Below are 12,414 nucleotides of genomic sequence, written 5' to 3' on the forward strand. Positions count from 1 at the left end.
ACATGTTGACCAGATCCTCATATTCCTAGGGACTATGAAACAAATGTAAGTCTCAAATTATCTTGTTTTTTACCCACTGAATACAGTTAATTGCTTAATTAGGAATTATAACAGATGTACTGTAAGAAAGAAGAATCACTAATTAAAAATATGAGACAGGACCTCAAATGCAATTTCCCTGGTAGTCTGTCCTATTCAGTACTACTCTAAAAGGAGCAGTCCTATTAGATGACTATATAAGACTAAAATTTAATGAAAAAAATTCTCCCTTTGTAGTAAGCACCTCATTCATCCCATGAATGAGAATGCAAATATCTTGCCTTCTATGAATAAAAAATCAGAGGAAAAGTTAGTGCCCTTCTTTTTTCTCCATAGTTTTGTATGGAAACAAAAGATGCTCACTGTTATCTATCTATTCATTTATCTTATTCTACTTAGCCAAAAATGAGCATATTTTAGAGGCTGTAAGTAGCAGGAGCTGCTGTGGTGAACTATGTGGGTGGGAGGAGGTCATGAACTAACATGTGGTAGTGAAAACGCTCCTGTCCCATATGAGATAAAAATAGTCGAATAAACTTCAGTCTACCAGAGGAGCACACAGCATCCCTGTTCAGACATATTTAAAACAGATAAAGACAGGTGTAAAGGCCTGGAGACACACTTGGTGAGGAAGGGGCGCTCCAAGCCAAAAGGCAATAGAGACACGACGCAGGAACTGCAGCTGGGGACGAACCACAGCAGGGCAGGGACACTCCTAAGGGACTGCAGCTTACAGGTGAACCACACAGGAACAATTGACATGGGTTAGCAGACAGAAACCATCACACAGACCACCTCAACCTACTGGCTGCCCATTGCCACACCAGAGGTATTCGCACAGACTGAGTACAACTCATGGCAAAATAAGTATGGTTGGACTAGGGCACGGAGACACACAGATGTTTATGTAAGCGTGTCTAATTGCTTGTCATTTTCTTCTTCTCAACAGTTAAAACAGTGATCAGAAATTCATGTTTGTTCATATTAAATTATCTCAAGCAAAATTCCCCAACTCCAAATTGTCTCAATGACTGTATCACCTTAAATTTTAATCCAAGGATCCAGTTCTACCAAATTTGAGAGTGACTGCATCATCAAAGATACTACAGCTGTTGTGGTACTTAGTAAATGGTGAGGGCCATGGGAGAGAAAGGTAGGAATAAGCTCTATTAATTCCCTGACTGATGGTAGAACAGGGACACTTTAGATGTTATTCAGTTTGACAACAGCCAGGAGGCCATTCAGCACATGCATTCTCTGGAATAAGCACAAGCTTTGTTTGGAATAAGCCAGAGTACATTATGCCTTTTGACCAGCTAAAAGAAGTGAAAGGAAGCTGAAGTTACTACAAGCATATGTTTTCAAAAGGACATGAGAAAGAAATGTGAAAAACTGTAGTGGGTTTCAAAGGATATCAGAGGACTGAATGCATAGGGATATAAGAGGTACTGCTTTAGAAAGCCCTGGGGAGAACTAGAGGTAGCACTAAAGATGTTAAAGAAAGAGAGAGGTAGCAAAAAGCTGGACTTTTACAGTGGCAGGATGTAAGGGACATACAATACTAAAAAAAAAAAAAAAAAAAAAAGTCTAAGAAAACATACTTTGTTACTTTTCACTGAACTAAGTATCTAAGTATTGAACTGCTGTAACAATAGAGTGTTAACATCCAAGATGGTTACCTTCTCTATGTAAAAACATGCTTCAATTCCATGGCACTCTAGCCACCAAGAATGGGCAGACAATGGGGTACCACTCACCCTTCCTGCAGTTGCTGCTGTAGACAGTCAGGAATGCAAAATACCCGGGACCAAGTATACTACCAGGAGAAGTTCTCCTTTACATCCTTGTTCCCAAGAATGCTTACTTTCCCTGCAAGATCCATTCCTACATTCTTTCATATTTTGCTGTAAAATGACAGCAAGTTGCCTTTGATGCCACTTATGGCAGCTTCCTTCATTGCTCACTTGCTAATTATTTTTTTCTAACAATTTTGGTACTACTTCTCATTCTGCCCTTACAATTGGCAAGATGGTTCCTATAAGACTGTGCTATGTTTTTAAATTTTATTAGGGAAAAAAATGAAGTATTTTACCAACAGAATATTCTAACAAACTCATTAGTATGAACTTGAAAGCTATTAACTTATTGAAAAAGCTATTAACATATTTTCATTACGCTATCTTGCAAATTAAATATTACGTATGAGACTCTAGAATCAGGTCTTTATTCTGAAAGGAAATGTCTCTACTAAGCAGACTTTTTTTTGTTTAATTAGAAAAATAAAGCAGTTTGACAAGTGTGTTTACTTTGCCCTCAAACATATTTACAAGTGGTGTTTGTTGTACAGCAAGTATTTACAGATATCAGATTTTGCCCAGTTCTAAAACCTGGTATTTCAGCTCCCCACATGACAAATCCTTATTTTTTGGCTGGCATGTTTTAATGCTTGTCCCAGACCACATTTTTCATTTTTGTTAAACTAGGGAAAGAATTGTACATATGGATGTCAAGAAAAATGTTGCACCCGTTTCAGAAATGAAGTATGTTGGAAATGCTTTGTCCTTTTTAAAAGCAAGGAAACATTTTACTTAACAGCATTAACCTCATCACAATTTTATAGAAAGGTTTGAAATAAGGCATATGGGATGAACTATCTCAATACTGTGCATTCATGAACCATGCAGAAATTCTCCCACCTTTGGTCAAGTTGTGAATCTCTGCAAATTATACTTTGCATATGGCTCAGCAGAAACCTCATCCCAAAAGCAAAAGGTTCTTAAAAAACCCCACATCCCTACAGAGTATTCTCCAAGCTGGAGATGAAGGAGCTAATCCAACCCTTTGTAGTTGCCTCTGTTCCAGGATGTTACAATGCCAAAGACAAGAATAGACAGCAAGGGAACATTTCCTTCTGTGCCTTTTGTTCCTTCACTAATTGAGCACTGAGAGTTCACAGATGAGAGGAGCATAAAAGAGGTAAGAAAGACCAAAGACAATTAGGTAGATTAGACAGACAACTGCTACTGGAACAATGATACAAAAGGTCAGAGGGGAAAAAAAACCCAACCCAAAACAGAAGGGGAGAAACTAAAATGAGACAGGTTTAGACCTGTATTTGCTCATGAAGGACAATGAGCAAAGTCAGGACAGAAAGTAAGGTGAGGATATGGGTTAAGCAAGACAAGGAAAGATGCCAAGTAAAAGAAAAGCTCTGTTAAACAAGAGGGACACAGACAGATATGGCCAGCTGACAGGAGGTACAGTACAATTCTGTACCTATATAACACATCCTGCTCAGAAACTAGAACTCAATCTGAGTTTTAAATCTCAAGAGTCTTCAGTGGCCAGCAAAGCATGTGCTTTAATAGCCACAAGGAGCTGTCTCATATACAGATGATTATCATTAGTATTCTCTCCAATTAAGTAGCAGATGTTTGCATTATCACAATGAACTATATAAAGGTCAATATAATTCCAGATAATGGATTTTTTTTTTAGTTTGCTTCGCTTAAAAACTTAACAGTTTATATTGATAAAACTACAATTTTTCTGAGTGATCATTTTCTAACTGGATAATATTATTTCCCAAATTACTTTTATCCCTTCCTTCATGTCATAAATCACTGCTGGAAAAGCATTGGTATTATATCTAAAACTGACAGAGCTGAGCGGGTACCATCAGTAACAAGGTAAATATTTTTTACAGCTCTTTTTAGTGCTTTGCAGGAAATATCACCACCACTGCCCCAAGCTAATAAATAACCCTGTTGTTGGATAAAACATCTCTAAATTTGTCCTTCCATATAAAAATAAAACCTTACTGAATAAAGTCAAGACAGCAAGATCCCTCTGATTGTACATAATCAGGTGAAAAAAATTATATAAATCCCTTACCAAATACAGTAATTGAAGAAAAATATCCTTCACAGTAAGCCGATTTTAAAAAAGTAAATACAACAATATTGTAAAAATGATCTTTGTATTTATCATGTTTTCCTAGTCTAGATAACCAGAAAGAGGATGACCTGTTTAGATGAATGCAGCCCCATTTTTTTCAATCAATTTTTTTTAATTATATTTCATTGGAAGGGTCATAAAAGAACATTTCTTTTTCCTTAGTCGCATGCAACACTAAACTGAAGTTTCCAGAGAAACATATTTTAATGCTGATCTTTGTATCATCATCAAATAAAATGTAGACACACTATAGTGGCCCTGCTTTCATGAAAACCAACACAAAGTAGGAGGCACTTGTAAGAATCAAGTTAGTGTACACAGTACTGTAAAGATCTAAAGGGACAAAGGATGCCAAGAATTTAAAGTGTAAATCTTAAAATGAGAAAGATACCACTAAACAATGGTCCTCCCAAAAGAAAATGAAGGAGAAACCCCCAAAAGAAAAACTGTACCTTCTTTATCTCTAGCTATTGTTCTGAATAAGAATATTACATCTCCTAGCAGAGAAACGCTGACTGAAAAGCACAGAAAGTAAATTTGTTGCATTAATAGGTACCATTTTAAACAGTTACTTTTCAGACTGAAACTACATTTTACAGTGCTACAAAGAACTGCAAAGCTGAAAAGAGGGATTATAAAACAGAAAGGGTACTCTTCAGTTTAAGAAATATTTCTATTGCTCTCCAAGGAGATTTATTTCATCCACTGCATAGCACATGTCAAGAGTTATGCTGATCCTTCACTGGGAGCTAACTACCCAGTAGTTTTTACATTAACATGCACCACAATAGCAATCCTTGACATTGGTTATAAGTGTCAGACAGAGCTTTCGTTAATTGTCATCATCTTTAAGATAAAAGAAACCCTCTCTTCTTGCATGTTATTACACAAAAAGTGTACATGTTATCTATATACAGCAAGTGCAAAAATGTTTGTACTGTAATAATAATCATTTAGAATATATGGGATAGAAAGCATACTATTGTTAAACTGTCAGTCAACCCCCTTGTTATTCAAGGATAGAACATCACGTCCATCTATAACGGCTTTTTCTGTCAGTCAAATGTGTTGTTCTATATAAATCTAACATCAATTTGATTTTTAAATTGGCAGAGACTGTAAAACATTATTCTGATGTAATACCAATGTGATCTAAGTTGCTGTTGATATCGGAATACAGCACAGGTTTCCTCCCTAATCCAGTTCTCCTGCTTTTAGTCATCTGCATACCATACATGATTTTGCATATATAAGCATATGAACAGTCAAATGATGTTTTTTTCTGTCACTACATGGCAAAAAACGTTTGGTGATAATCACCTCCAGTCTGAAAAAAATTCACAATTTGAGAAGTCTATCAGGGTGATGAAATCGTCATCGGTATGTACCATACAAAAAACAGTAAATACCCCTGTTTATCCATATCTTCATTCAGAATCAGATTAGTCCCTTTATCCCAGCTATGAGCAACTGTGGCTTATGAAAATTGAGCTAAAGAGCACTGAATTCCTACAGCATTTTTCTGTGACATTAGCTGCAAAATGAACTGAATGAGACAAGCCATTCATTCATAAAAGAATATAGAGTCGGGCTATTTCTTGTCCCACTGCAAAACTGAACACAAGAAGGACAGACAAAATTTTATTTACTTTTTTAAAAAAAGAAAAGAAAAAAAGTCAAGACAAGCCCTGGTCCTTTTCAGTCCATTCCCATGCACATCTTCACATCTGTAATTCTTGTGTTAACATAGTAATTTTCTGCACCTGGGTTCAACACAAGATAGAGAAAGCATATCAACTCAGTCTCTCCATAGACCACAAATATAACCATCCATTTTCTTCCATCTTTGAAGTGTGTGAGTAGAGGTAATAAAAAGTACAGGTTAACAAAAGCAAAATAAGTTTTCATATGATATTTTTAATTTTTTCTTTTTTAATTTCATATAGGAATCGTTACTCTGCAGCAATTTATTAACACCCTTACAATTATTTAGGTATATACAACGTAGCAGACCTTTTTTACAGATATAGAATCATAGAATAGTTAGGGTTGGAAGGCACCTTCAAGATCATCCAGTTCCAACCCCCCCCGCCATGGGCAGGGACATCCCACTAGATCAGGCTGCCCGAGGCCCCACCCAACCTGGCCTTGAACATCTCCAAGGATGGGGCAGCCACAATTTCCCTTGGCAACCTGTGCCAGTCTCACTACTGTCATGGTGATGAAATACTTCCTAATGTCTAGTCTAAATTTGCCCCTCTCCAGTTTATACCTGCGAGTTTTAATCAGTGAGTTTTTAAACACTTGGCACACACAACTTTATGGAATGCCACCTAATGAATTATAAGATTCCAAAATCCTCAAAAGCTCTGGGGGCAAGTTGAAACAAATTGCTACTGAGATGATATCACCAATCTGTTTTCTACTTGCACTGTTCCAGTAACATCTGTAGTCAAAAGTCAAGGGTGCCAATGCCTAAATCATCCCAGTATTCAGATCACTAAAGCTTACAACTGTTAGCAAAGGCACAGGACTCTTAAACTCGCTACTTTTTTTTTGTAGAAATGAGTTAAACAGCTGGCTGCAATAAACCTCAGTGAGTCAGAATTAGAACTAAGTTATGAATAGAACTACCTAACAGTAGTTTTCAAAAAAATCCCAGTATCTTGCTTTTGTTCTCATTTTCAACACCTTAACTTCCCAGTAAACCACTTAATATTTCTATTACTTGGTTAAAATTTAACTAGTAGATTTCAAAAAACCTCATATAATGTCTAACTATTTCACTCATGTTAAAACTATGAATATTTAATACAAAAGCAATCTGTGAGGTAGTCGAGAGTTTTGATATACAAATTAAACATAGGTAATTAATGTAATTAATATTTATTGCAGAATTTACTTAGGTAGCATATCAAATGAGGCTAAAACATAGGCAGCTTGGATATTAATACTCTGTACAGTCTTACTGTTCTGAAAAAACTGTAATTTACTCAGCACAGTGCATTGTATATACTCAACCCAATGGTAGGGAGCTGGCAGAGGAGCTTGCCAAACCTCTTTCCATCATCTACCAGCAGTCTTGGCTAACTGGGGAAGTTCCATTGGACTGGAGGCTGGTGGATGTTACAGTCATTTAAAAGAAGGGCTGGAGAGAGGATCCAAGAAAACTACCGGTCAGTCAGTCTGACCTCAGTGCCAGGGAAGGTCATGAAGCAGGTCATCTTGAGTGCTATCTCACAGCACACACAGGACAGCTGGTGATCAGGCCCCCTCAGCGGGGGTTATGAAAGACCAGTCTTGCCATATTAACAAGCTTGCCTTCTATGACAAGGCAACTCGCTTGATGGATGAGGGAAAGGCTGTGGATGTAGTGTACCAGGACTTTAGTACAGCCTTTCACACAGTTTCTCACAGTATTCTACTTGAGAAATGGGCTACCACTGGCCTGGACAGGCATACACTCTGCTGGGTTAAAAAATGGCTGGATACCCGGGCCCAAAGAGTGGTGGTGAAAGAAGTTAAATCTATCTGGAAGCCGGTCACAAGTGGTATCCCCAGGGTTCAATGCTGGGTACAGTTCTGTTCAATATCTTTATTAATGACCTGGATGAAGGGATTGAGTGTACCCTTACCAAGTCTTCAGACACCAAACTGGGAGAAAGTGTCGATCTACTGGAGGGTAGAGAGGCTCTCCACAGGGATCTGAACAGGCCAGATCAATGGGCTGAGGTCAATGGGATGAGGTTCAACAAGGCCAAGTGCAAAGTCCTGCACTCAGGACACAATAACCCTATGCAGCACTATGGGAAAAGTGGCTGGAAAGCTGCCTGGCAGAGAAGGATCTGGGGGTGTTGGGAACAGCCAACTGAACACGAGCCAGCAGTGTGCCCAGGTGGCGGAGAAGGCTAATAGCATCTTGGCTTCTATCAGAAACAGTGTGGCCAACAGGATCAGGGACATGATTCTTACTTATACTCAGTACCTGTGAGGCCACGCCTTGAATACTGTGTTCAGTTTCGGGCCCCTCACTCTAAGAATGACATTGAGGTCCTGGACTGTGTCCAGAGAAGAGCAACGAAGCTGGTGAATGGGCTGGAGAACAAGTCTTACAAGAAGTTGCTGAGGGAAACGGGGTTGTTTACCCTGGAGAAGAGGAAGCTGAGAGGAGTCCTTATTGCTCTCTACAACTACCTAAAAGGAGGTTGTAGAGAGGAGGATGTTGGTCTCTCCTCACAAGTGATAGGTGATAGGACAAGAGGGAATGGCCTTAAGCTGCATAACGGGAAGTTTAGATTGGAGATTAGGAAAACTTTCTTCACAAAAAGCTTTATCAGGCACTGGAACAGGCTGCCCAGGGAGGTGGTTGAGTCACCATCCCTGGAGCTGTTTAAAAGGTGGGTAGATGAAGTGCTTAGGGATATGATTTGGTGGTGGACAGGAACGGTTGGAATTTATGATCTAAGAGGTCTTTTCCAACCCAATGATTCGATGATTCTGTAATTATTCAGCCTTATAACATTCCATATGGACAATCATGTTATGCTAACTGCACCTGGTTTTTTTTTTTTGTTGTTGTTGTTTGTTTATTTGTCCTTTTTATTTTAAGACAGGGATAAAAACTACTCAATCTCAATTACTACTTTAAATATTGAACTGGCATTTGAAAGCTGGTATACAATGAAAAAGTCTCAAGGAGATAACTACACAAATTACAGAATCATGGAATGGTTGAGATTCGAACTGAACTCTGGAGGTTGTCTTGTCCAACCCTCTGATCAAAGCAGGCTGTTGAGTTCCGTCTAGTCAAGTTTCAAAAGTCTCCAAGCATGAAGACTCCACAAACCATCTGGGTAACCTGCTCCAGTATTCAATTAACCTTAAAATATGGAGGATAGAATAAATCACTCACTCTCAGTTAGCTGTTATACTCACAAAAATAATATAAGCATAGTTATGCTGGAAAATTGAAAAAACAAAGCACTCCATCCTTTTGAAGATGTTGCTTATTCTGCTTCGAAACTAGTCTATAGTAATAGCAAAAAAATGATTTCTTTTTTTTCCAGTAGAAGCTTCCTTCATGAGAGGGCACGTACTCGACACTGTGAAAATACAGTGTCAGAAACACAATCCCTGTCTCTGGGAGTTTACAATATACCTTCAAAGCAAAATTTAGGACAATGAACCTCAACTACACAGAAATATGCAGATTGTGAGTGATACAAAACAGATCTGTTCCTTCTTTTTCATGGATAAGTATACATATACAAACTGAAATGATCTAAATTTTGCTTTAATTTTCAACTTTTTTTTTAACATTATGCATAGCGTTACTATAACAATGACAAGAATAACTATTCTTCTTTAGAAGGAAAGAATAATGGAGAAAGAATGACAAATTACTAACACTCAAAAAAATTAATGTTTTAATTCATGTGTGGGAGAAAATTTTGATCTAACTATGCCATATATTTTATACATTGGAGTCAAACATAAGGAAGTATATTTACAAAATCAATCATAAGATTTTTCCAGGTATTTTAGATTACAGGGTTAAAGACATTACTATCACAAACTCCGTGGAAATATGCTGCTTTCTATTAGACACTAAGAACTGCATCAGGGCAAAATAAAATAATTATTAACAGAAAAAAAACCAAAACAAGATCTTTCTGTTACTTCATGGAGATCAAAACTGAATCATGAAATTAAGTTTGTAAAATATCTTAATCTGAAAAAAAAAAAAGAAAAACAAACCAACCAGTGAACTTTAAATCTGAAGGTTACCATATAAACACCTCATCCAGAATGTAAATATCAAGATTCATTCTTTCCTTAAATTTATATCTTCGAAGAAATCTACCTCATGGTTGATTTTCAAATGTATGGAAATAGCCATGGAATACAGTACACAATTTTTCACAGTGACAATCAAATTCTAAACATTATTCTTACTGATAAAAATGTCTAAAGTCTATACAATTTTAATTTACCTACTGTACATTCTCTTCCACCAAAGACTACAGGTAAGATTTTTCAGTACCAGCGTACTGCCTTATACATCATAAACTATGGAGTAAAATCAGTTCTAAACAGATCTGTATCTCCACCAGGACTTCTGCTCGCTGTATCTGGTAGGCACTATCATTTCTTTCCGTCTCATGTGCTGTCATGATTATGCCAGCAGAATACAGCTGGATGTACCAATCTTAAATTTTCAAAGCATAGTACAGATATTAATTTATGTCTACAACACTAAGAAGCAAGTAGGTATTTTAGACACCAGGAAATCAAAGAAAGGTGAAGTGCTTTGTCTAAAGGCACTTGGAATAAATGAGTAACAGAACCATAATTAAAATTCAACATCAAGCTTCACATTAATCCTCTAGACCTAACTGCCTTTTTCAAAGTACATGATTCGGAACATCAAAAATAAGAATAAATTGTCTCTTTTCTCAATACATGCTTTAATGATAAAGCACTGCATTCAGCTTCTTCCTCTGTACTGGCATGAACAATCATTTTTCTTAGGAATCAAATTCATGAAAACATTTTGGATTATAAAAAATGTTGAAAAGGATGCTAAGTCACGGTTAAAATTTAAAATCTACATTTGATTTGGCCTCTGTGTACTGAGGAATTCACAGGAAAACACATATATGTGCCAGGTATGCTAGTATACTAACTTATACTAGACTGATTTAATTAGTTTGCTTTCAATGCAAAGGTGCAGCACCTCAGCAATTATGAGATCGTTAATACAACAGAGCATAACAGCACCCTTAGAGATCTTGTGGAAGGTCTAGCGTGCACAAATAACTCCCATTAGGGCTAATGGGAGTCACATGTGTGCATCCAAAGGAGAAGAGACCCATTAAAACTGATACAACGTATCCATTAATCTTCAGGTCACTCTTAAGGTCAAACATTATAAAAATGTTTATGAACAGTACTTACTAGGTATGCACAGTGGCTATTTTGGTTTTAGGACAGACCTGTGAGCAGTTAAGGCCATGGAAAATGTCTGCTTTAAAAGCATCACCACATTTCAGGTAGTGGCACAAAAATTTCAGAGTGCTTTTTCTGTAGTCAGAGAGGACATTTTTCTATCATCTCCTGAAAGAATTAGAAGGATAGAAATGACAGGGAAGGTTAGACACGAATGAAAACCTTGGGCAAAGGTATGCTCTAGCTTTTAATTTTTCTTTCATCCCCTACTCTTTCTTCATATTTCAGTCCCTTAGTTGTGGTTTTTTGCTTCAGGAAGAACATTAACTGCAGTGACTAAATTCCTAATCTGTGCAGTCTCCTACAAAGACACCATAAATAAGATTTTGATTATTGAATCACCAGCAAACCACAACAATCCAAGCACTGCTCACAGGGAGGAAGAGGTGTTGAAAGTTTTTCAAAGAGAAGGGTAACCCAAGTTTGCCATTCATTTCATTCTGCCTATCTGAAAACTCCCCTTTTCACCACTGTAGTATAATTTAAGCAAGATGGTCTTTCAGCTTAGAAAAAAGCAAAGTCTATACAGTCTGTAAACCCCATGTGATCAGAAATAAATTTGCTGTCTTTGTCCACATTGAGTCCTGGAGGAGTGGGAGATTTCACAGCAGCATGGGGGCCAGATGATCACCGTCTGAAGAGAGCAGAATGAACAGCAGGACAAAATGCAAGTGTCAGATGAGTACAGAAATTAGGGCAAACTTTAGATATAAACTAACCCTCTATGTTTACTGTTTCAGGAACTAGAGTGAATGAGGGAAGGTGGCTTCATCAAGAGTTTCTCATTAACTAGTCTAAAAGCCATCTTCCAGAACTTGTGTCAAAACTCTTATTCTGCATGTAAGACTTGTTCAGTGCTCCGCAATTACACTTCCTGTAACAGCGTGTGCAAGTATTCCAAGCATTGACAACTCAGCATTACAAGCTTTTGTTCAGAGACCTCACGTGACAGACATCGCTGTCAGCTGCATCTGGAGTGTCAGATCAAAGCACAGGCAAGAAACAGGCTAGGGAACAACCTCTCTCCTAGAAAACATGGATCCCAGAAACAGTCACAACAGCTTTCAGGCACATCAAGGAAGGGCACATTGCTTCAGTCCTGAGCTGCAGGCTCTCTATTGCCTTTCTCTGGTATGCCCATGTCACGCAGTGTCTCACTTCATACTGGTTTTAAGTGCTGATACAGCTTTTTACAGTCCCCTGCGCAGTGAAGTGTTTTCCTTTGTTTCTAATTCAAATATGTACTGATAAATAAATGACAGTAAATAGAAGATTCATTCCACGATTCATTTAAAATCCTCGGCAGAAATAAATGATTAGTTTTGTTTCAAAAACAAAGCAAAAATCACCCCAAACACCTTGGTGTATATGGTAGTGACAGTAGACTACCTAAACATTTGGAGGTGATTG

The sequence above is a fragment of the Cuculus canorus genome, chromosome 2, assembly GCF_017976375.1.
Source record: "Cuculus canorus isolate bCucCan1 chromosome 2, bCucCan1.pri, whole genome shotgun sequence".
Lineage (NCBI taxonomy): Eukaryota > Metazoa > Chordata > Aves > Cuculiformes > Cuculidae > Cuculus > Cuculus canorus.